This window comes from Oxyura jamaicensis, chromosome 9, assembly GCF_011077185.1.
Source record: "Oxyura jamaicensis isolate SHBP4307 breed ruddy duck chromosome 9, BPBGC_Ojam_1.0, whole genome shotgun sequence".
Lineage (NCBI taxonomy): Eukaryota > Metazoa > Chordata > Aves > Anseriformes > Anatidae > Oxyura > Oxyura jamaicensis.
This window is the reverse complement of record NC_048901.1, coordinates 8241790-8267489: the sequence shown is the minus strand read 5'-3', so window position 1 is coordinate 8267489 and position 25700 is coordinate 8241790. Positions and strand designations below refer to the sequence as shown.

The following is a 25700-nucleotide window of genomic DNA, read 5'->3' as shown; positions in this document are numbered from 1 at the left end:
TGTGTTGTCTTTGATCTTTAGGAGGGCTTAGAGTCGCTGTGAGCTGTGTCCCCCTATGTGAAATGACTCCAGCCTGGGACTTAACTCTAGAACAGTTGACAGCATTGCCTAATAATGTTGCCAGATGCTTCCCATGATAAGGTCTGTAATGTCCATGATCTTTTTTTCACGACTTTGATCATCAAGAGAGTGAATTTTTCAGTGTAAGGCCCTTGCTGAAGGCATTGTTGGGGGGTGAGTGGGTTGTATTTTGTTTGTGTTTTGATGCACAGAGAAGGAAAAGCTCCACTGTTGTCAAGAATGAAGCTGGGACGTAATGCATTCTTCCCCGTTAAAATTCTGGTGACTTTTCCTTTGATGTGGCCTGATGCTCTGACTCTTTGAGGCAGGAAATTGAAATCTGTTAAGGATTAACCATTGGGGCAGAGATGTGCCTTTTGATTTCTTCCTGAAATTTGAATTGAGACGTTCCCTTTTTGGTTTGGTTTTGATTTGTTTTTTTTTAGTCATTGCAGCTTGTGATCTGCTAACCAGATAACAGGGGTTTTTTGTTAGCCTCTGTCTGCTCCTCCTCCAAAAACCACCGCACAAACCGGGAGGTACAAAAAGCTGATCATCTATGATTTCCCTCTCATCTTTTCTCTGCCGTAAATTTGAGTAATTCCCATGAAGAACTTCCTCCTGCAACCTTGCAAAGATAAACCTAGCCTCTGTTTTCGAACATGATACGCTTTCTCCTCTGATCCAGTTCTTTGGCATCTTCATGGGCTTAACATTTGACACCCTTTCTCTGGAAAGTTTTAAATGGCTTTCATTAAGAATTTTATATATATATAAATATATATATGATAAATTTATAACTTAACCTGAAATTTTCAAACATGCTTAAGGAACATGAGGCTTTTCATCTCCAATGAGAAACCTTCTGGAGGTTTTCAAAATGTCAGGCTAAATTATTAGGAAATGCCAAAACAAACTGTGTGTCTAAGAAGAGGCCAGAAGAGAGATCTGTGAAACCTCTTAGTAAAGTCCAGTGGCTTAAAGAATTTATATATGGTTAGTGTTAAAATTAAGATTGCCAGTTTGGCAGTTAGTCACCAGTGGGCAGTTGTTTATCACAACATCACGTAAAATTTTGTTGACAGATCATCACAGTTGCCTTTTTCTATTTAAGAAATTCATGCCTGGAGCATCTGATGTGAAGTGTATTGGAAAAGATATGTGCGGTGCATCTGTCTCTACACAGACAGTTACTAGTCCATGCTGTCAATCTAACCACTTTCAGAAGCCCTAAAAAATACTTCGTTTTTGAGAAGTGAATGCTTAAGCAATTAGGCAGATATCGCCACTATTTTAGAAAGGCAGAGAATCAGAACAGGCACAATAAATGTTTAATCATTTGTTTATTTGTTATATTTGTTCACTACAGTTCATGAGGAAACTAAAAAACAGATTAATTGCTTTTTTTTCTATGTTGTGCAGTGATAGACACGTTTCCATCTTGTGGGAAAAGAGCAGAAGCCAGAAGCTTCCTTATGGAACTTACTTCAAATGAGTAGAACAACTCCTTCCAACCTCAGTGGACTTTGGGTCCTGCCCTGGGAGATATTAGGAGCTGCCCTAAAAGATCCCTTCTGGGGTCTGTGGGTGAGCCAGAGGGCAATCCAGTCCTAATGCCTCTGCTTTCTGTGCCATTTTTGCAGCCACTCTTAGAATTGTCTTGATCTAAATGTTGTGGGAGAGATGCAAGCTAACTTGAGCGCTGCTGCTGCTAGGACTGAAGGTACTCCAGGTGTCATGCCAGTGTAACAGATGACTCGATTTGGATGGGCATCTCAGTGCAGTGCAGTAGAGCGTGAAGCCAAAGCCACTGAGTTAATGTCAGTCCTGCCAGTCTACACTCGCCATTTGGGGCAGCAGAGGCATTGGTTGACTGAGAACACCTGACCCTGATTTCATTCGTACTACTCCTGTGTGCTACTCCTCGTACGTCCGCCAGGAAATGAGACGGGCCTCAGATTCGAGGCATACAGCAAATGCAAATGAAGTGAAACAGCATTATTTCTATCTGTATTCAACTTACATAATTTTGAACAAAGGAATAACATTTGTCCCTGAGGTGTTGGATGTATTGGTAATTAGCTGTGGTTGTCTTATTACTGCAGTAAATAGCACCATCTAGAGCTCAGGATGGTTTGTAAGTCATCCTGCTAGATTGTGCGCGGTAGAGTGGTTTGAATGTCAGCTGTAAAATGGACATGCACAGGCTGTAAAGTAGTGGTTTTTTGTATTTATACCATTGTAGGCACAAATATATGTGCGTGTGTGTATACATATATATTATTTATATAAAATGAGAGAAATACTATATGTGCCCTCCAGTAGCAGAAAGTGTAAATGAAGAATGTATTCATGTTTACAAGCACAAAGCGTATAGATACTTGCTTTGCATTTTCAGAGTCCTTTGGAACTGTGCTTGTCAGCTCGTGTTAACGCAGCAAGTAGCATTTCTCCTATGCAACAGGCTTTTCCAAGTATTTGTGCCACAAATAGAGCAATTTACTCTGTGGTATGTGGTATATTGCATTGCACAGCAGATTCTGTCACCTATGCAGCTTGAAAATATCTCCTGAATTTGACTGTGTAAAATTAGTAGTAGCTATTTTTGTTATAGTGAAGCTGGGTGACTTTAGGAGAGATCAGAGCTGCTGTTTCAAGCAAAACGTGCGTGCTTCATAGGGCCTTCTGTGCCTGTTATGTAATGGGAGCGTCTTGGCCAGACCTGGGCTTACAATCTTCTTGATTAAAACCATTTTGGATTTCTTGATTCAGTCCAAATCTCTGAAAGCTGTCTGTTGCTCAATAGATAAATAAATACACTTGGAGACAAAACCAAATTAAGTAGACCAGCATCAACCCTGAGGTAACTGAAATAACAATTCTGGATTTTTTTAAATGATCTTTAGTTTTCTTTAGTTACAATGCTCTCTATTAGTTTGTTTTCTTTTAACTTAAATGTTTTTCTTACGTATGCTGTTGGGACTGCTTGACCTTCAAAGAGGCTCTGTTCAGGCCTGTTGTAAGAAGGTGTTCCAGATCTTCAGTATACAGGCAACACTGAGCTGACTTCATTTCAGCCACACTGATGTGCAGAGACAGGAAGGTCTCCTACCAAGGCAGGAAGGCCGTCAGACACTTGCTACAGACTGTGCCATGTTTCATGGGGTTTGGGTATTCACGTCTTGGTAGGTTTGGATTGCTTTCTTCTCCTCTTGTAAGGTGATGAAAGTTACACTGCCCAATCTGAGTGCGTTCGGAGGTCTGGAGCAATTGCAGTCGCAGAATGCACAGGGTAGGTACGGTTTTCCTCCAGCCGTTGCCAGGCTCGTTCAGCTTGCCTGCTTATGCCCATGAATGTATTGAAGCAGAGGCAGAAACGCAGCTCAGGCTGATTAAACTAGCAATTGAAACAATACGTGCTCTATGTGAATTTATATTTTAACTTGAGAAGAACTTTTAAGCTTCAAATACTTTTTCAGTGAAGTGGCTGCTCTGCAGATGCTTTTTTCCCTCAATTTTTTGTTGAGCTATTTGTATTGGTAAATATTAAAGTCTGATTGTATTAGTAAAATTATAGTCATTAATGCAAATTGCATGCAGTCTTTACTGTACTTATGTAAACGGTGCTCAAATACCACATCCATATTAGAGATGCATCTGAAACTTAATGCAGATGATGTTGCTATTTGAGTGCTTTTGGCGGGGTGGATGGCTGTTACTGCACTTGAATGGGATGCCTTTGGTTATTTTCTTTGAAGCTCCTGCTTCTGAAGAAATAATGCTTGATCAATTTTCCTTAAAATTCTAGCTGGCCGTGGGAGCCCTCTGTTTTAATCAGTGGCACAACTGGGGCTTAGCAAAGATGCCAAGTGAATTTTTTCATTTTGATTTGTCTGTAATTTTATTTCAATGAATTGTGATGGAAGAAGCTTTGCCATTAAGTGTGAATAATCAGTTTTATGGTTTACTTTTCTGTTAAGGCACCAGTTTACCACTTCTGTACTATGTACTATATTTTTTATTTCTGTATTTCTGCATAACCCACAGGAATCAGTGGCACAGTAATAAGTACTGGCTTTCCAGTCACTCTGCAAATAACAATTTTTTCTTGCATGACTTGATAGAAGAGTATTGGTGTTTAAGTTTTTTGGAATCTTCCACATGTTAGACACCAACTATTCAAGAAGCATGTTCCCATCCAACCAATACTCTGAGTATAGTGCCAGAACTGCCATGGGTTCACTCCTCATTCCAGTTGCCTATAATTTCCCTGTGTTGCAGAATCACAGAGATGGCAGAAAACTTGTTCAGTCTTCTGTAAGATGCCTGTGTTCATATAACCTCTGCCCAATACTGGGAGATGAGGAGCTGTGAAGCTGAGGTATTAGCTTGAATGTAGGGTCTCCACTTCTAATCAGCTCTTAAGAGCTTCCATTACTGGAAGCTGTACAGCCCCTTCAAGCAATTTATTAAAGAAACTACACATTCATTTTGAGAGAGACGCTACTTACTGTAGACTCTTAAACTTAGAAGCCAAGTTGTTTCTAGATACCATGCTTCTTCCTTTTCCTAGGGAAAAAACATGCCCTGGCCCTGGTCCTGCAGTAAGTACCACCTTGGCTGACCTCAGAGCTGCACAGTTCCAGGATTTTCAAGGACACGGTCATTCTCATAAAAGGAAGCTATTATGCGTCCTTTTAGAGGAGACCAGCAGCTTGACTGTTCTCAAAGTGCATCATCTGGCTGGTGGTTGCAGCCTTTAGGTGAGTTAATTTTCACCAGTTTGCTTAAACAAACAAACAAAACTTGTCTTATCCTGGTATCTAATCTTGTCTAACAAGCACTGTGTAACATTAGGAAAGAAATTCAGCCTAAAGTTTCATGTGTTTGATAGAAATGTTGCCTCGGTCATCAGCTTCTTTACTCACAGATAAAACATGAATCTGATAATTGCTGGGGAGAAGAATGCCTTCCTTGGATGTTTGTGTAAGTGTATAGGTCTCATGGACCGATGGTAATCTGTGTGACTGAAGCACAGCTCCTCTGGAATCACACCAGTACATATCAGGATGGCATGACCCTCCAGGAAAGGTCCCTTGTTCTCTTTTGGAGAAAAACAGGGAACAGATTTCACCAGCTCCCCTTTCTGGAATGAATTTATGCCCCTAAATGTGTGTCAGTGCTGCTCTGCAGGTCAGTCTGAGTTTAAGTTGTCTTCTTTGAGCTGTCTGTCAGGAGTGGTTTGATACTGGGAGATTTGAGATAGAGAAGCTGAGTTGTTGGCTCAAATGAAAGAATTACAGTGCTTGGTTCATTAACAACATAAATAGCAGAGATATTTGGATACAATAGAGTAAGGCTCAGAGTATCTCAAAGACTTCATCAGAAACATCTGTCAGTATGTTTCAGGGTAGGTTTTATAGACAGGGACAGCTGAAGGAGTGTGGTGGTGAAGTTAGAACAGAGGTCTATAATGTCACAACCATTGTGGAAGTGAATGATGAGATCATATGCCATTTCTTGCAGTACAGAACCTAGAAGACCTCACTGATGCAATAATATGAGCATGTTTGAAACAAACCAGAAAGAGGTGTTTTTTCAAGCGTCTCCTAATAATTATCACAGAATGTTGCCAGAGGCTATTGTGGAGACTGGAAATGGATTTAGAAAAGTAACTGACAAGTTCAGGGACAAGAGTTTCTATCAGTGACAAGAAGCCTGAGGATCCAGATACAGCTTCTAGAAATCCTTCAGCCACTGATTCCTGGACTGTGTAGCAGAGAAATAAACATTCTGTAGTTTTGCTTAAGGAAAGAGTAAGTAAAAAATTGTTATTAGCCACTGAAAGTTAAAGTATATGAGGTCAGATAAATCTGTAGTCAGATCCTGAGCATCTGTTCTTACATTTGCTGCATCCTTTGTATTTCTGCATTGGGCTTTTAGCAGAGCAAAACCTAACTAGCTGTGTTTATTTCTGTTTATTTTGAATTTCCAGTGGTCTTTTGAACTAGTGCCTGTAACATAAGTTAGGTTATTCCATTAAACATACTTACAATGGTTTCAAATGTACTCCATGATATTTGTTACTTTGTATTGCCTCTTAAAAGCTGGCTGAGCATAGGAGAGTGCGCATCACTGTTCTATCAAATAGTGTGGCTGCCATACTCTTGTTCTGTATTATTACCCACAGGAAGGGATTATTGTGCTTTACCATGCAAGAGCACTGGCTTGGAGCATGGTGGGCTTCTCCCGTTTGTATTACAGGCTATTCCTGCAACAGATGTAATAGAAAATCATGGGGTGCTTGCAGAAATACTACATTTTCACTGCTTGCACAAACTATTTTATGCATTTCCTGTGTGTTTCCTCACCAAAGAGACAGGGTTTACTACAAGTGACTGCAGGCCTGCTGGTCGTCACTGGCCTGCTAAAAGGGGCTGCAGTGCAGCAGAGTGGCTCCTCTTGATTCAAATCATGAGGCCTTGGGATGGGCTTTGTGCAGAGCGTAACACGGAGTTAGAGAATGTGTACCCCTAAGAGAGAGAGGACTTCCACAGAGACCCCTCCTTAGTGACAGAACATAAAAGCTGTTGCTTAGCCCTAATCAGCATAGTTTTATTAGTCTGATACAACTCTTCTCAGGAAGCATAACTCTGATTTGTCTGTTAAAAGTAGAACTAAATGACTGGTCTCAAAAATAGGTCTAGATCTGTTCAGATAAGAGTCAGAATTTTCTACCTTTTTTGTGGCTCAGGTTCGAATTTGATCATTAAATGTCTTCGAGGAATTTGACAGCTGGCTTTGAGATCCCCTTCCATCATTACATCTTGTCTGCAGAAGCACATTAACAGCTGTATTTTCAAAGCATTATGCAGAGATTCAACCACGTGACCTGTGCTAATAACAGCAGTAAATGCACTGCTAAATATCTACATATTTATTTAAGAACTTGCCTTTTGCTGTCTCAGGGTTATCTTTTGAACTTAATTTTAAGTGTTCAAATTATTTTCTTTATATCTGCATCATCAAGAAAAAGGTAATCCTGCTCTTTTCATATGCCTCTGCTTGGATGAACAATACCTGTGAAATAACGCTTACAGCAATGGCAGTTTTAAAAGTTGCGTACATGCATTAACTAGATGTTCTTGGCTGAATGTGTCTTAATGTAGTTATTTACAGGCTGCAGAAAACAGATAATTGAGAAATGAAAATGAAAGATTGCTGTGCATGGCTTGTGTAAGTAAGCAAAATAGGAAAGGCGGCTTTACAGATGCTTTTTCAAAACCTCATACAAAGAGCCGAGAGAGGTGGCTGCGAGAGAGCATCATACAGTTAAGGATTTTCATTGGTTAGGATTTGTAAATAAGTCAGAACCTTCCTGGCCAGAACCTGTTGGATATGTACCTTGTACAGTGTGACTTTAACTGGGAAATGTAGTGGATAAGAAATACAGGAGAGAAGAGTGAGGTAGAGAGTGTTAGGTTTGTTCAGCAGGATTACTGAGGGTAAAGATACGAGTGGTTAGAAGAGGTTGGGCCAAGGTATGTCTCACCCAGTAGTTTATTTTTGGTTCTGGCCGTTGAAATCCATAAGACGATGTGGAAATGAGCTAATGATGTACTAGTGACACTCACAGAATAGTCTCCCAGCCCCCAGCACTGTTAATCTTAGGGTCTTCCTGAACTGGAAGTGTTATTTCTGTGTTTTATAAGCCACGTTAGATTGTTTTTCCATTGATACATTTGTTCTGAACCCCTGTAAGCTTTTATGGCATCTACAGTGTCCTGTAGCAGGGAATTCCTTACTTGACAGTAGGGGCGAGGGAAATGTACAAGTTTTGTTTGGTTTTGAGTTAGCCTTTTGCTGATTTAATCTTACTAAAAGGCAGTAAGGGGTAGTACTGACTCAGTCTTTAGTCATGTTTGTAAAGTTAGGATTGTTTTTTGCCATGTGTATGACTTCACCTTTTCATTATATGTAATTAAGTTTCTAATCTTTTTCATATTTGTTCAGTCTTGGAAGTTCGTTTTGCAACATTTGGCCTTTACCTTTAATATAACAGATAGCTTAATAGCTTTACCATTATTCAATCCTTTTTTTCCAAATCATTAAGGTGTATATTGTTCTGTGTAGTCATAAGGCTGACAACACACTGTATCCTGAAAAGAGACAGCCAGTGAAAAGCAATGGACACCAAACTGCTGGTGCAGTCACGGAGGACTGGGTGAATGCAAAGCAGGACAGCAAAAGTAAGGTAGAGTTTGGGTACCTGTGACATGGGGCCCTGTGGGAGCCAAGCAACTCTGATGCTTGGATAGAGATGGCTGAGGGAATGGCTCAAGACTGACCTCGTGGCCCTGCTCACTTCCACACCAGCGAATGCTAAGCAGGTCCTTCAGCTCAAGACTGGATCCCAAACCAGAGACTGCAACCGTAATGAGGTAGTGGATGTTTTGAGATGGTGGTGATGATGTCAGAAGAACTTGTTTTGCTTTTTATTAATGCATTACACTGTAAAGTTTGTTTTCTAGGTAAGAACTGTGAATTTTCTTTTGGTTGGACAATTTCCATTACTCCTAGGTAGGTGATAGGCACGTTGAAGCAGTATCTGCTCAGAGATGATGCCTGTGCTGGAGGTGGGGGTGGCATCAGCAGAGTTAGCTGTATCATCGCTACCTTGTTCAGAGCTGCTCCAGACTTTGTCCCCCACGTCCCCGTCCATCCAGAACAGTTCTTGGCAGCGTTTGCAGCAGGTTAGAGAACAGAGGTGAGCAGGTGTGAAAGGCTCAGGACGTCTCAGAACAATCTGTGTTCATCTGTTGTGTGTGGACATTGCAGTAAAGACTAAGGATGGTGAGATTTATTACCAGAAGTAATAAATCTGAAGAAACTTCAGATACTTAACCCAGAGTTGTTTCTAATATACTTCCAGAGTAGGTATGATCAGAACTGGAATGCAGCCTGTGGGAATATGTCATTTTGTGAATAAGAAAAAAAAAAAATGGATTAAAAGTGTTGTTTATGGGATGAAGTGTTACCATGCACAACTAGACTTCAGAAGCAGATTATTTGGACATCAGGAAATTTAGGTTTGTGTACTTACTGCAAACTTCATCTTTAAATGCTAGTGACAAAAGGTAGATCTTCATATGCGGCACCACTTTTCCTTAAATCCCCCTTTTCCCAGTTTGACTGGATAAGTCAAAATGTATTCTTTAACCTTCAAATGCATGACGCTGTTGTATCACAAATTTTGTTCTCTGGTCAGAGTAAGAGAAAGTCATGTCCTGTTCCAGGGGACCTTCTTCAGGTAAATAGCTAACCTCTGCGTGTGTCTGGTGCATGTGTCTGTCTTATGGTATTTCATTGTCTTCTGGGAGGTGTGCATTGCATCAGTTTGGATGCCATGTGGAGCAGGACCTGAATATAACATCAAAAATGTTCTGAGGCCAAATATTTAGGTTCTGCTTTTCTTGTGATTGAAAGACGGCATGCCTACACACAGGTAGATAAATATGGCTCTCTTTGTTCCTATCTGAATCTTATCCAAAAATGACAAAAAATGTTCTTATTGATAAAGTGTTTATGTACATTTTTGTTTTAAATCATTAAGTTGTCTGAAATGCACTGCTATAAATAGGTCCCACCTCTGGGATTTTGACAAAGTATCTCACAGGCCTAGTCTCTGCTCCTACATTTAGCAATAGAGGCTTTTACTAATTCTGGACATCAGCACAGTCTGCAGAGGACTGTTGTGAAAACATCTTGCAAAGTCATTATGCCTTACAGAAATTCAGGAAATCCAAGTAAGCAGAAGTACACCTTTTGCCTTTGTGTATTTATATTTGTATCTGATTGTGTTACAGCAATTTGAACTTGTATATTATAATTATGTATGTATAATAATGAATTTAATCAGATGTGCTACAGATTAAAGCCTTTGAACAGTGCTAGTCAGCCTTTTTACTTTCTGAGCTGCAGTCAGAAATTGTAGCTGGTAGGAGAATTTGGTCTGCATCAGTTTTCAGTGAAACCTCTCTGTGGCATTGTGCCTTATTGCATCATGCCCATGCTTTTTTTGAAGTGTGTTGGGGAAAATGCTGAAGTTACTCATTAGTAAGGATTTTTCCAGGCATTGAATCTCCAGTGGTAATGACAGGATGTTTGTACATGCCATCTAAAGTTATTTTTCAGTAACAATCTAAATAATCAAAAGAAAAAAAAAATGAAATCAGCTGCATAGCAGAATGAGAAATCAAATGCAGGCCTAGTTGTTGAAGATGCTTGTAAACAACATGAATATGATTGCTTGAAGGAATGATAGACAATTAGTGCCGAGCAAAAAGGAGTTGGTTTATTCAGAATAGCTTTGTTGTTAAGCTAGAAGGATCACAACTTGATCAGGTTGTGTTCATTAATTTTCTAGTTTCCCCTTCTAGGGAAACATTCCATTTTTGAAGTTAAACAAGATCAGAAAGTGACTGAGGAATGCAAGGTTCTGGCAGGGAACAGCCATTTTCACTGTGTACGGTAATAGGGTGGTTCGCTGCTGTGGCCACCCTTCAGATGTGATCAGGTAGCACACATCACTGCTGCCTCACATTTCTCTCATCTGCTTGGGAAAGCTGCAGTAATTAGCAAAGCTATTTTCAGAGAAGTGTTTGGTGAAGTTATTACTTTTAGTGCTTGGCAGTAGCTGAAAAGCAGCGGGGATTGCCATCATCAGATGAGCCACAAGCATTTCAGCCCTGAACTGTAATCTGTGCCATTTTGAAGGCTGTGCTGTTTGTGATGTGGTAAGGTAAGGTGCTCAGAGAGAGGGCAGTGCATATTTACAAGTGATGTCTTCATTTGAATTTTTATTTTCCACAATTTTAATTTGTAGTTATTTTGTTTGTCTGCCGTTCTAATTGTAAATTTCTTTCTCACCGTCTGACTCGGGACAGTGCCAAATGTTCCAGTGGTTTCCTGATAAGCTTCTTACTCCTGCCTCAATCCCTGTAACTGGGGCTATCTTCTAGAATTTTGTGCCAGGATAGGTGGAGGAGAGAGGCTGCTGCTGAGGAAGCAATGGTGCCACTGCCAAGGCCACATCACCGGGCGTCAGCTGAGCACATGACATTGCTGTGCATGCAAGGTGCAGCGCTGCACAGCTCCTCCTGACCTCTGAAAGTCAAAGTGCATGACATGCTGAAGGCTCTAAAAGTCTTATTAGCTTAGTGATTATAAGGTAATTGGCCTTATGTGGGCATCTCCAAGCAGTATTTTTCACCTGTGCCCATTCTAATGATTAGTGACAGGAGACATCATCTGCTGGTAGCCATAGGCAGGAACAGTGTTTTTCTGCAACCGACTGAGCATCACAAGTGTTTGAGATTCTGATTTTTAAACGTAAAGGCATAAGACTTGGCGTGAGTGTGCTAATTTAACTGTTTCTCTACTTTTCCGTTTGAAGCGAGGTGAGGAGGGGCATCACTTCAAACAGAACTTGTTCATAAATGCTTTGTACTTTTATCTGATGATCAGATATGCTGACAGCCCTTTGAAGAGAAATCTTGTAGCTTCATTGTCTTGTTCTGGAGAGTTACTGAGTGCATTATTGGAAATGTGACTATTTGAAAGAACCTCTTGAGAAATATTATTTTTGTGAGAGACCCAGGAAAGCAATAGTCAGATAATCCCATTCAGTGTATTTCAGACAACACAAACAATGCATTGCAAGATACTGCAGTAGGGCTCATATTGTATTATTTGTTCATTAGTTAGGATTTAGAAATTATGAGAAGCTGTGCCCTGGCACCAGTCCACTTCAGGCTTTCATGGGATCCGGATTTACATTCTTGTGTCAGTCAGGATAAAACTGCCATAAATGGAACACATGGATTTCAGTCTCAGTGCACATCACTATCCTACCCTGTTGCAGTTCTCTGGTGGGAAGGACTGGTGGGAGCATCAATTGCTTTTGAAAGCAGAGTGGTGTGTAACTGCCTCTTATGAATCCACAGGAAAAAGAGAGAAAGTGCAATATCGTTCTGGTTTACGCCCTCCAATACCACCACCCCTCCCCATCCCTCTCCTCCCCTCTTTAGGAACTGTATTGCTGTATGGTTCATGTGATGGGTACAGTACAAGTGTGAGGTGAGATTTTCGGAAATGTGGATACATGTTCTGCCTCAAAGTCCCTAAAACTTCTTCCAGAAAGATTCCGTGTACAGCACAGTGTAGGGATATTGGCAGTTCCTTCTCATGAATTCTAAGGAGTTCTTGCATTGTCTCAAAGACGCAAAAAAAGACGTAACACAACATTTAGGTGTGAAGTTGTGGATATATTCACTAGCAAAAGATGTCTCAGTAAGGAGCAACTCAATTCACTGATAACAGCAGCTCAGACTGAGAAATTCGTGACAGTGGTTGACAACCTTGTAAGCAGAGGTATAGCAGAGAGATGCTGTACCTTGCTTTTCTGTCATTGTCTGGGACATGATTTGTAGGACTTAAGGTCAAAGCTACTAAAAACATTGGACATTGAAAATTGTTTTACTTCTGGGTGTCCCACACATAACTGATTTACTATAGCATGATCAAGGATTTTTTTTTCCAGTGCAAAGTTGTCTTGCAAAAGAAGGGTTATAAACTGTTGCTTGAACATAGTGTATCTGTGTTCAAGTGTGTATGCAACATGGATATTGCTTCTGTAGAGATGTGTTTAAACTTGGGAGTCCTATCCCCCCAAAAAAGATGACAGTGATACTGTGATAATCTGAAGGAAGAATATCTTCATCATCTGCCAGTAGCTGAGTCTCTGTATGACAATCTATGTTGGGCTTCCCATATGAGGAGAGCTTTGATAAGCAACTCCACTGCTTCATTTCATTCCTATTTTCAAATTATTATTTTTTTTTTAATTTATGCTCTCTACCTGTTCGCTAGAAGGTGCCTAACAGGGGTTCTTCTGTTTGTTTTTTCTGTAAGGCTGATGCTCTGAACATCATGAGTAGCTGACCTGAGTGCATGCCTGTAGAATAGTGTTGGTGACCAGGTGAACTTATCAACTGCTAAGTATTCTTCAGTAACTGCATGTTTGTGTTCTGCCACCATGATAAATGTGAGATGTGCTGCGCAGTTTTGCAGAGGGATATTCTAAGTTGGTGATTTTGGTCCTACCACAGTGCGACAGGGTGCTCAGAGAAGATACTAAAGGTCATGGCAAACTGAAACTTTGCATTATGGTACCTTCTGTGGAGGTATGATGCAGTTATTCTCAAACCTCATTATTGTGCAGGACTTTGAAATACTAAATTCCAAAGATCCACCCATGCATTTAAGCAGGAGTATTAAGGAGTATTCAGGTACCCTAGACTGTCATTTCAACACTCCCCAGGTACTGAAGTTTGAACTAAGGTTACTTAATGCTTATCATCTTCTATCAAACTGTTTTAATGTGCTTTTTATCCCCTTCTTCCTTCCTCCTTTCCTCTCTCTCTCCTTCTGTCAGTTCAGCAGAGGGTTGTTACCATATTACCATTAAAAATGTGACCAATTGCATTGTAAAAGAGCAGTTCAACATGAAATACTGTTCAGTAAAACACTTTTTATCAGATTCTACTATGAAGAAATGTGCACTTCTAAATAATTAGGGCAAAAATACCAGTAATTCTAAACTGTCTCAGTTACTAACCGTGCCTAGATTTCAGTAAAGTTTATTGGGGATTTAAAGTGTGAGTTCTGATACATTTGGGAGTAGTTTGTTGTAAATTTCAGAGCCTGTTTTCAATTTGATGCACAAATGAATTAAATTCTTGATAATCTTGAAGATATCTTGTTACCCTTGAGGGTTGATACCCTCAGAAGAAATAAGGACATCCTTTATTCTTAGTGTGGGAAAACGGTCAAATCTCCCTGAAACTGCAAAGTATATTGCTTTGGTTTTGCTTTCCAGGGCAAAGCAGCATGTTCAATCAGCACTTCTGCACTGAATATTTTCACGTGGAGATGTCTGTGGCAGGATGTAGGTGTCAGGATATCTTTTCCCACTCCAGTACTTTAGAGTTTTCTTAGTGAAACCTGGAAAAAGAGACTTGGTCCACAGCTGCTTTTTTAAATACTTCTGGGGCAGAATCTCAGCTGTGAGAGGTCCCTTCTATTCCCTTCCATGCTGTGATGCATGCACTGTGATGTGATGTTATGAATCCCCAGTGCTACCACACAGGGTGTCAGATTGTTCCAACATGTGAGAGTCAACTCGTGCCCATATAGTGTGTAACTGTTATGCTCTCCGGTAAGAAGTTGCCACTGGGAACAGCATTCATGCTAGTAGGTAGAAGAGCCCTTTTCAGTAGAAAAGGAGAAAAGGAGAGTTTCTCTTCTTTCCATGCTGTATAGGAGGTCAAGTTCTCTTCTCACTGGATGGTTTGTGCAAGTTACCTGTCACGAGAGTGGCAGTCTAAATCCTCACAATTTTCTGCCTGGAAAGGTCCCTAGAAGTTATTTCTGTTCTTCCTGCTACTCACTCTTCCTCCTGTCTCAGTAACTGTTCAAACCTGGAAGCTGGTGTGGAGCCCATCTCTGTGGTCATCCTTGGAGGGTGCTAGGAGGCCTGGCAGTGCCTCTTGATCCACCTTCCTACCATGTTTCCTGTCACTTGGGACCCACGTTCCTTCTCTGCTCACTGCCTTTGCCTCTGTTGAGCAAGGGAATACTGGGTGTCTGTGCCGGACTTCCTGGGCCATCTTTCTGGAGTGTTATCCAGCGTACGTTTGGGGGGGAATTTTACCCTCTGCTTAGCCCGAGAAACCAAAAATCCAAACGTGTTTCTTAATGACAGAAATGTGCAAAACCCTTCATTTTCAATTGAGTTTCTGTCAGTTTCTGACATGAAACTGGAAAATCGTCAGTGTTCTCTTGTGTAGCCGAAATCAGTGTTTAAGGTGAAATGACAGCCTATTGATCAGAAATTTGAAATTTAGATTTGGCAGTGAAGTGTATCCTTTTATATTTAAACATATGCCTTTTGCTATTTTGAATGCTTTGCCTTCTACTGACAGATTGCCTATAGATCCCAGCTGATAAGTAGCTCCCACTGAGCACGGCTTTTATAGTTGTAATGCATCACGCTTCTATCTTTGGCACAAAGCGCAGCACTCAGCAAACTTTGAATATTGCAGCTGACCGTCTTTAAAACAAGGGTGAAACCAGGGTATTCTGTGAGATGAAGAAACTTAAGCTTAGGTCAGGTCTGCTTCGGAGAATAAGCATCTCAAAAACAGCGCCCTTACCTTTTTCTTCCTTAAGAAAAGCTACTGCATTAAAACTGCAGAGGGATTATTGAGTGGGAAACTGTTGATGAAATTAAATGCTGATTTTTTTTATTTTTTATTTTTCTTGGAGATGGAATTCTTCCTATTGTCATCCTCACACCTACAGTTGACTTTTTTTTTTGTCAGTTGAGTGCATGGGGATGTGTGAGAAGATGATTTTGCTCACTCTTCCCACCTTGCTGTGACAGATCTGTTGCAAGATAGGTGCTCTGAGTGACAGTGTAACATACCAGGCCAGGCACAGCTTCTCTAGCTTGTTCCTCTTTGCTGATCCTCCTACCATTTTATCACTGTTCTATTTATTTGTTGAGAATTTTAGGAAATTGCTCTACATATCCCTCTCCTGTGACCATGGATTCACCTACTAAAGCTCATCAATTCTACTTCAGTATGGTCTCCATCTCACAGAACATAGCCCCTTGTGAGTGTTAAAATACTGTAAATTTAACTCCTATTTTTGTGTGCGGTAAGGGTAATTGAGCAGTTTTCTGTGAGATTGCAGTGGTTTTACTCGGGTGGGCGACCAAGCTCCACCACAACCACTCTCTCACTCCCCCTCCTCAAAGAGGAATGGGGAGAAAATGCGATGCAAAGGGCTCAAGGGTTGAGATAAGGATGGGGAGATCCCTCACCCACTGACGGGCAAAACAGACTCAGCATAGGAAGATAGTAAGATTAGTAAGATTTGTTGCTTGTTATTACTAACAAGCTAGAGAAGTGAGAAATGAAGGAAAGAAACCAAAAACACCTCCCCCCCCCCACCCCCCCATCCGCCCTCTTCCACCTCCTCCCCCCGAGCAGCGCTGGGGAACGGGGGAATGGGCGTTATGGTGCTGTGGGGTCCCTCCCACGGGATGCCGTCCTTCCCAATCTTATCCGGCGTGGGCTTCCCACAGGCAGCAGCTCTTCAAGAACTGCTCCAGATATGGGTCCGTACCATGGGGTCCATCCCTCAGGAGCAAACTGCTCCAACCTGGGTCCCCCACGAGCAGCAGCTCCCCCCAGCCCCCCTGCTCCTGCGTGGGCTCCTCTCCACGGGCTGCAGCTCTGGCCCGGAATCTGCTCCGAAAGGGGTTCTCCACAGGCCGCAGCCTCCGTCGGTGCAGGTCCCCCTGCTCCACCGTGGTCTCCTCCACGGGCTGCAGCATGGAACCCTGCTCCACCGTGGTACTCCGTGGGCTGCAGGGGGGCAGCCTGCTTCACCATGGGCCTCACCACAGGCCGCAGGGGACTTCTGCTCCGGCGCCTGGAGCACCTCTTCTTCACCCCCTCCTTCTTCACCAACCTTGGTGCCTGTTCCTCACTCCTCTCACTCTCCCAGCTGCTGTGTGGCACAGTGTTTTTTGTTTGTTTGTTTGTTTGTTTGTTTTCTTCCCTGTCTTAAATCTGCTCTCACAGAGGCACAAACTTACTTACTGGCTCGGCTCTGGTCAGCAGTGGGGCCCTTACCTAACATGGGACAGCTTCTGGATTCTCACAGAAGCCACCCCTATGGCCCCCTGCTACCAAAACCTTGCCACATAAACTCACTACAGAGATGGAGAGAGAACTTGAAAAGGAGATGGGGAGGTTTGATGACTTTCTCTCTCTCTCTTTCACTCTCCCATGACTTTCAGTGCACCATGAGACTGTTGGAGTAGAGAACTGAGAAAGTGCCAAGCTGTCACCTGGAAAGGGGGCAGTTGGTATTGGGTATATTCTCAGACCCAAGCAGTATGGCAATACCTATTCTGTCATCTTCATGTGTTGGACCCCATACAAGATAATGCAAGGTCAAGCCCTGCGTAATGCTCCTTTATCTGTACCTGAGGGTATTTGCTTTCATTGGAAGGCTTGGCATCTGGCATCCAGAAACCTTCTGTGATGTTTGGGTATATGCCTAAATATGCCTAAATATGCACATATGAGCTGTTCTTCAAACTAAGGCAGCTGTGCTGGTCTGATATACTTTAGAAGAGGGAAAATAATGCCAAAAGCAGAACTGAGTTGTTTCGTGTCATCGCCTGTTTTTCTCCCCTCATTTGCCCAGGGTATGAGACTGTAAGAGTTCCCTGTTTCGTGAGGGGAATCAGCCAGTTTGAGGAGATGAAGTATGTTAGAATATATCACTAACACCAATAACAACCTATGAAGCTACTAATGAAGTAAGGGCAGAGAGCATGCAAGTGTTTGCAGTAGAGTCAGTTTCACTGTCTGTCTTCTTTTCAGAAGACATCACCTTTTCTCAGCCAGTTAAAAAAAAATGGAAAAAAAAAAGTGCAATCTTAAGTCTGGGTGGAACTGGCCTGTGGATGGAAACTCCTGAATGGCACACTCCTGAATGGCACACTCCTGAATGGCACACTGCAGGATCATTTTAGAAAATTCTTATTTCCTGTTGCAGTCTTGAGGGTAGGGAGAGTGAGATGAAATTTCATTGCATTGCCTTTTCAAAGCTAATGAATCAGTCTGCTTTCCCATAGGAGCATCCAGCTTGTTTTAGCCAGGCAGTGACTAGCAGCGAGAGGCTGTTACAGTAATAGGCGTGCTTTCAGGAACTGATGCTAAGGCAGCCCCACTCCTGCTCTGTAACTATACCCCCAATAACTTCTTAAGGAAGGCAGTATTAGGTACACTCCTCAGAATCAGTCATGCTCCTCAGAAGGATTACAACACTAAGGAATAAAGTAGCAGAAAGGAAAATCTGTTTCAGTGTTGTATGTGTATTTAGAATTGACTGGCTTGGATTTGTGTTATTTCAGGACCTGATCTGTAATGCCAGGGGTTATCTCTGTGCAGACTCGCATAGAGGTGCTTATAGTTGTGCTTTTTTCTCTTTTTGCATTGTGAGGAGCGTAACTGAAGAACACCTCTTGATAGGAAGTGCTGTGCAGTTCTGCTCTTTACAAGTTTTGGTTCTTAACTGTGCACAAATGTTGAGGATACCAAGCTCTTACGCATCACTTCTCATCAGCTCTTAAAACACTTAACCAAGAAGGTAGGTACACCATCGTTGTATGGGGATGTGGAACTAAGGCCCCAGTGGCTTGCTAAGCATTATTCTGGCAGTATTAGCAGAGCTGGGCACACAGCTCTGTCTTGGCCTGGTGCCCTGTGCAAGTGGTGACTTACAACCAAAGTGGGTTTCTCTGATTGGTCATGAGTGTCTAAGGATGGTAATCCTTTTGATTATGTAAAGAATAGACATTTTAAAGACAGTTTATTGATGAACCTAACCCTTTAAGGCTTAGTTTTATTCCCTGTCTGCTCCTGGAAGACATCTGTTAATTGTCAATATGCAGGATTAGGCTGGCAGACTTCTCATCTGAGGAATGAACTGGATAGTATGGTGAAGGACCCCTGAGAGCGCTCAGACCCAGGGGAACAGCTGTAGCAAAGCTGTGATGTGTGCATTAACAATTCTTTGTCTTTCGGGGCCCTGATTATTTATCCAAAACTGAGTTTTCCTTCTCTTTTATGTATTTTACCTTGCCACTTTGGGCTACTGGGCACCTATATTCAAATCCATTAGAGAATATTTTGGATACACTTTGCACAGTGCCATATTTCCAAAGAAACCACACTAACTAATCTTTGCCATAAAGGCCATTCTTAGAGATTTTATGCACATGCTATCTAACTTCACTTTTGCAAGGAACACTTGATAGAGCATTTCTACCAAGGCCCTAAAATGGCCAGTTGCTCTGCTCTCATCAGCTAGAACAGATGACTGTTTTCAGCATCAAAAGCAATGTAGCAGTAGGCTGGTGCTTTTTCCATCTAGAAAAACAAATCAATTTCCAATTTTGCTCTGCTTACAATTCTGGCTGCGATGGACAGCCTGGGAGGATTCAGTACAGTTTATTTTATGCTAACCTGTCAGGCTGTATCCTCAGGACTATGCTAATAAATTGTCTAGAGAATTATGGGTGAGATTATGTAAGGCACTTCTAAAAGCATCACATTGATCTGTCACCCAACAGGGACAAGGAAAATAGGATGATGTGAAACCATTTTTGTGTTATCCTAATAATGAGCTTATTCTGCGGGCTCTGCTGTTTTTAGATCACCATGAGGTTCTGTTTTTACATGACTGTCTGCCATGGCCACTGTGATTTGTCATATCTGTGAGTATAACCCTCATACACTCAAGGTTTGGAGCGAGGTCTCAGAGAACAGGCTTAGGTCTGTCTTCCCCCAGGACACACCGAAGGTACACTGACATTTATAAAGGAACTAGACTAGATGTAGGGATTTTACCTCAAGTACTGAAGAAAACCTAATACTGGCTACCTCACAGGTTCCAAAATGAGGAGATGGATGCCAGTATTGTGAGATGAGACCTCTCTTCTCAATCCTTTTGTTTATTTGCTTGTTTATACTTCTGCTGCAGAAAGTTTATTTCCTATGGAAACATATAATTCCTACTCTGGGGGCAACTGGGACTTGTACACTCAGTTCTTCTAGATCTTGGGCTCTTTCTTAAATTTAAAATGGTGAATTTTCCTGACTGTCCTGTATGTGAAGCATTAGATGTCAGAATGACGTTTCTGAAATGCAAAACTTACCTGGCATCTGCTGGATTCACTGGGAGTCCCTGCTGCGTAAGAAATTTGTTTTTAGGTTATCTGAAATATCTAATTCACTGTATCTTTAATAAAATATTCTTCTGTTCCAAACAGTCTTGAATTTCCCTATCAAAATGTTATTCTTTAATATTCCATTTCCAAAATCTCTCTGATGTACATTTGAATGTTATATGTTATTCATGTCATGTATTAATGCTACAAGTGCTGTGCAGACCTCTCTCTTTCAGGTCCTCAGTAGCCAAAACAGGTGTCTGGAAATGTTACAGAGGTGGTTTTCCAGAAGGTTTCGAAAATCATGGCTATTTTGACTATCTTTTAGTTGAAATTGAAAATCTTGAACGAATTGTGCCTAGCATGACAGCTCTGACAATTGCAGTCACACCTTATGGCCTGAGGCTGTTCTTTCTCTGGGCCTTTCCTTTTATACCCCACTAGTTCTGCTCTTAAGTACTCTGCCCTTTGGAGTTGTTGACAGCCACTGATTTTTGCTGATAGTTCTGTGCACTGTGTTTAAGCATCAGTTGTTTCAAAGGTCCAGTGCTAATGCTGCCTGCAGTAATTGCAGAGTCCTCCCCACAAATGGCTACAGCAGCACCGCTGTTATTATAAGCACTTCCAGCAGATCTAGAGGTGTGACTGTCTGCTTGCTTGAGGCAAGAACTGTTCTCACAGGGTTCAGAAAAAGGCATTTTAAACCCAGCAGCAATGCCATTGATGCTGATGCCAACTATTTAGCTTCCATCTGGCAATCTTTGCCTCCTGCTTTGGAAAGAGATGTCTGCTTTTCAGTCTATGGTTTTAGCATTGTTTGGAGTCATGCTGCCGACTGAACCATTTCCAGTTTATTTCTAGCTTCATGTAGTTGGGAAAAGGAAGTTCCCAGAGAGTTTATCTGTTTTATATGACAGAAGTTTAGCTGTGTGTCAAAGTGCAAACATTAACTTCAGTCAGCACTACAGAAAAGACAGTACTGCTGCCAATTACTACATCATGTTGGATGACAGCAGTAATTTTTTATTGGAGGAAATCTGGTGCAACTGTAGACTTCTTACTAGATTTATGTTGTTCTGACCACAGAAGATTTTTTTTAATTGTTTTTCAGTGAATTTTCTACTGTTAACCATGTGATTTATTACATAAAAGATATTCTGGCGTTTGCTTTCTGTTCATCCAGGGACTCAATTTGCAGTGTATTCTAGAGCGAGGTTTCATAAAGAACAAACTCCATGCACTCTTTTTGTCTACAGTTGTATGGGTAAATTTGTGACTTTTCCAAAAGCCTTGAGATGCAGACGTAACTGTTCACCTTTATCATGAGATGCTCTTGTTCCTAAAGCAGTGCCCCTTGGCTGTATAAAGGGGCCCATTCTGTTAGAGTCAGCAGTCGATTTTCCCAGGGTGCAGTCGGTTGGAAGGAGCAGCAATAGGAAAGGCAACTGCCACAAGAAACTAAAATGCGCAGGCAGCTCAGCCTCCTACAGATTGAGCAGGCACCAGTGGAGCAGTGTGCTTTCAAATTCAGCTTGACAAAGTGAATTGAGCAATTTTTCTGCTGCAGCTGTTTTCCTGGCACTCAGAAGAAATGGCTAGTCATTTCCAGGTCACAATTTACCAAGAACAGAAAAGTAAACTGATAAACAGGGCTTCTACTTCAGCACCAGAAGCGTAGCACTAGGTAGTCTGGGACTGAATTTGCAGCAGACTAGAATGACTTGAGCAGGCCTGTCCTGCACCAGAGGTCTTTTCTGTGGACATACAAACACTGTAACTGGGGAAGCACAGGGACAGGTAGCTGCCCCTTCTCAGTAGCTTGTGGTTGGGATGTCCCAGTGTCTGCTGGTGTGTGCACGCTGTGGTTGCAATCTGTGCTGTCTTGCTGCCCTCGTGGTTTGGAAATAATCTAAGTACCTCAACTCTCTGACCTTCTTGCTGCTCTGAACAACCGATGTGTTGCTGGTTTTAAAGGTATGTGGTAGAGTGCTAAGTGGATTTGTGAATGAGAGTTATTTCTAAATCTAAATGAGAAAATAAGACCTGTGAGAAAAGAATAATTTGACTTGGCTTGTTTAAACACTAATGGTAAACCTTATGGAAACATAAATATGGTATTATTTTTTTTTAAAAAAAAAAAAGAGGATAAATGTCTTTTAGTGTCTATTGGGTATAGAAACACTTAAAAAATTGGAAGAAAAAGCAGTTTTTGATGACAAGTGTATTTAAACAGTTGGATAATACAGGTTTAAGATCTCTAAATATTACAAAGATAGGGTTAGGCATGTTGTTTAGGAATGCTATCATATGGCTGAACTTATCATGGAGCACAAGTGGAAGCATATGATGCCTTTCAACTAAATTTTCTGTTGTTACCTGCCATGTGTGACTTTCTTTAGGAAAACTACACGTAGCTTTAATATTCTGACCCGTAAACGGAGAGGAAAACGTGTGAAAGCTGAACTTATACAGCATCTGAAAAGATGGAAAATTTCTAAAGCCACAAATACTAAAGGACAGCAGATAACAAAGGAAAAAAATGCTGTAGTTGAAACAGTTTTTCGACTTTAGAAAACTGGGGAGTAGGCCTGTTGTGGTTTAACCTGGCTGGCAACTGACCCCAACCAATTGGAGGACATAGCTATAGTCAGTGGTAGGCTCATTTTCAGTCCCTACTCTGTGATCTGACTTTTGAGAGCATGAAACACCATGCTAATTACCAGAAAGAACCAGGTACAAAAATCTGAAGGATTGTCAGCTCTGATTTTAACTGATTTTATTTTATTATTATTTTTTTTAATCCAGAAGTCTTTGGAAGAGTTTTGGATGTTGGACTTTAACAAATGCTAAAAAAAGAAATTGTCTGAAAATGGGAACTACAAGTAGGTGTTACACTGCGTGAGAGGTTATCCTGTTTCAAAAGTACTAGAGAATCAAAAGTTTTCAAATTAGAGGTACACAGTACAAGACTGAGTGCTCCAGCAGGGCAGAGATTTCCTGGTATGTTTTTTTTAATGGCTTCAGAGCTGCATACTGTGGCAAGCAAGTGCACATCTGCCAAACAAGGAGGGTAAGAAGGAATCTGTGCTCCAAGCAATATGTTGCCTTTTGGCACCTCTGCATCTCCTCCTACATGAATCTTTAGGCAAAGCCACAAACGTAGCGGTCAATTGCATATTTACAATGAGCTGAATGCCAAAATCGTAATAATGATTGTCTTCTTTCATACATTTTTAAGAATAAGAGATTTTTATGGAATGCAATTTAATATTAAGATGTGTTCTTCTAATTGACCTTTTCAGCTGTCTGAGTATTAAGATTGCAAAGTCTGGTAGTGAGCTGAAAAATATTACTGAAGTAGATACCAGTGTAGAGGACAGCCTGGAGCATACTAATGACGAACTGAACAGGGAGTCTGCTTTACCTTGTGTACCATTCCAAATGTTTTTTTACAGCTTTTTTGATAAGGAAACAGGCTGTGCCATCTACAGCATATAGAAAGGGCCACAAACTCTGCAGCAGACCATTAAAACATTAATGTTGAAAGCTGTCAAGAAATCTTGCTATATTGTGCATAAGTTTTCTGATTGGTCGTCAGCTTCTATCTTCTGCTTGTCTGTCTTGGTGCATTTAGGTGCTAGAGCAAAGCTTGGTGCAGTGGCTTGTGCTGCCTGATGGGACAGGCCCTGTCCTCCCTTCTCCCCCCTGCATTCAGAGCCAAAAGGCCCAACCAGGCCTGGTGCTGCTTTGACCTTGCTGGTCCTGCAAAACCTCACTGCTCATTCTAGTTGCCGGATCAGTATGTTGGCTTTGCTCCACATGAAATGGAGGTTGGAGGATGAGAGGAGCATAGCCTTGTTCAGGAGATTAAAAAGGGCGTGACAAAAGGCAAAAGGGCGTGACAGTCTCCTACATGTTAGAGCTGGGTTCCCAGTCTTCCTTGGCATCGTCATCTCTGGAGAGGTACGGCAGGGAGACCTCACTGAGCCTTTCTTCAAAGACACGACACTTGGAAAGCCAGGACCCATCCCTTTGCATTTCCTTCATTTCATTGCCTTTTTTTTTTTTTTAACCTGTACAACACATTGAAGGCATATTTGTTTTTGTTTCATTCACAGATGATTGAGAATAAAGATGCCCACTGTGGAGCTGTTGTCTTATTCAAGAGCAGGAACCACCAGTGATACGCTGTGTAGTACAGATAGAGGTAAGCCCTTCAGCACCCTGGTATTTCCTACAGAGATCCATTCATTTTATCTGGAATTAATCATTCCACTTTTTGGAATCTCTTTCACAGAATTTATTTTTACAACCTTTCCTGCACAGAATTTGCTGAGAGATGGTTATTTCGTTCTGAGAGGAATAGAGAGTAGATAAAATTTCTTCCTTCTAGCTGTACAGTGCTTTAGTTAAGAACCTCATGGTGTGTTCCTTATAAGCCTCTGGTTTCAAGGTTTTATATAATGTCCTGAAAAGGTGTGGCTTAAAAAGTCATTTGGAAGAGATGTATGTGGATATTACCTTTCTAAAGTCAGTGAGGCATTTTGCAAGTTCTATGTGATGCCTTAAAAAAAATATATATATATCAGCTTGTTGTGTACCTTTTTATTTGTCCCTAACAGCTCTAAACTTTTAGAAATGTTAATGCTAAAGACCCATGTACTTAGGCCTAGGCATCTTGATGCAGATGTTGAAAAACCTTTCTGTCTTTAGCTCAGTACTTGCTTCCCAACTGTAAGTAATATCAGAGATCTCTGTCCCTGAAGGTGCATCCACATTTACTCTTTGTTTAGAATGTTTCCTTTCTTTGGACATGTCCTTCAGTTTCACTACTTATTTACAGTGTAATGATTGGCAGATTAAAAATTGGCAATCAAATAATTAAATCATGATAGAAAGAAATGCAATGTATCAGTGTATTACTTTGTGCAGCGTCATGCAGGTGGTCTGTATTTTAAGAAAACTGAGTTTAAATCTTCTGGCATGGTCAGCTTAGATACTACGATCTCAATGCATATCCCTGAGGATGCAAGCATCAACCAACAGCCTTTCAAAATTGAAAACATTTTTGTCTTTAAGCTGCATACCACTGGGGACTCCAGCGATGATAACTCAATGTGGTGACAGCCATGTAAGGGAATTTTTGAAGTGTACACTTAACTACTTAGGACTATCTCTCCTGTCTGATGTATTTATATAAGAAACAATCCTCCTTTTCAACCCTGGGGTGTTACATAGGAAATGGGGCAAAACTTTTTTTCACAGCAGCTGTGCGGCAGAGCTGTGCTGGTATGGATATCACCGCATCAACCTTTCACTATTATGGGTACATCTGAATTGATTTGAATTCTAAGAGTTTAAAATGAATTCTGACATTTTTAAGATATGTCAAAAGTGATTCCTGGTTTTGAAGAACTAACAGTGAAACTGAAAAAGGAGAAAAATAAAGATAGATAAAGTGCAGTGATAACACATAAGGTCGGTTTCTGATTCACTATGATTCCTGCACATTAACATATTATCTGCTAGTCGACATTTATAGATTGGACTTAATTTATATCTGTTCTTTCACACAACTTAAGCCAAACGACCTGTTGCAGAGAAAATATTCTAGTGATTTAGAACAGTTTTGTAGCAGGTCCTTCCACACATTTGGATTTGAATATATGTAGTGGGCATATGCAGTGTAAGCTTCATGCATATATTAAGTTGTACTCATGCAGTAAGAACACCAAGCTGTATGTTCTAACCCAAAGACCAGAGA

General features: G+C 41.2%; 1 long non-coding RNA gene across 1 annotated transcript in view; it reads left to right on the top strand.

Moving 5' to 3' along the window:
* LOC118171547 overlaps positions 1 to 24275 on the top strand; it is a 322937-nt gene extending 298662 nt beyond the window's left edge. Inside the window, exons 7-9 of the long non-coding RNA XR_004753256.1 lie at positions 4634 to 4823; positions 24055 to 24143; positions 24234 to 24275. This is a non-coding gene — a long non-coding RNA (uncharacterized LOC118171547). The remainder of the gene's footprint in view (positions 1 to 4633; positions 4824 to 24054; positions 24144 to 24233) is intronic.
* Positions 24276 to 25700: the final 1425 nt, after the last annotated feature.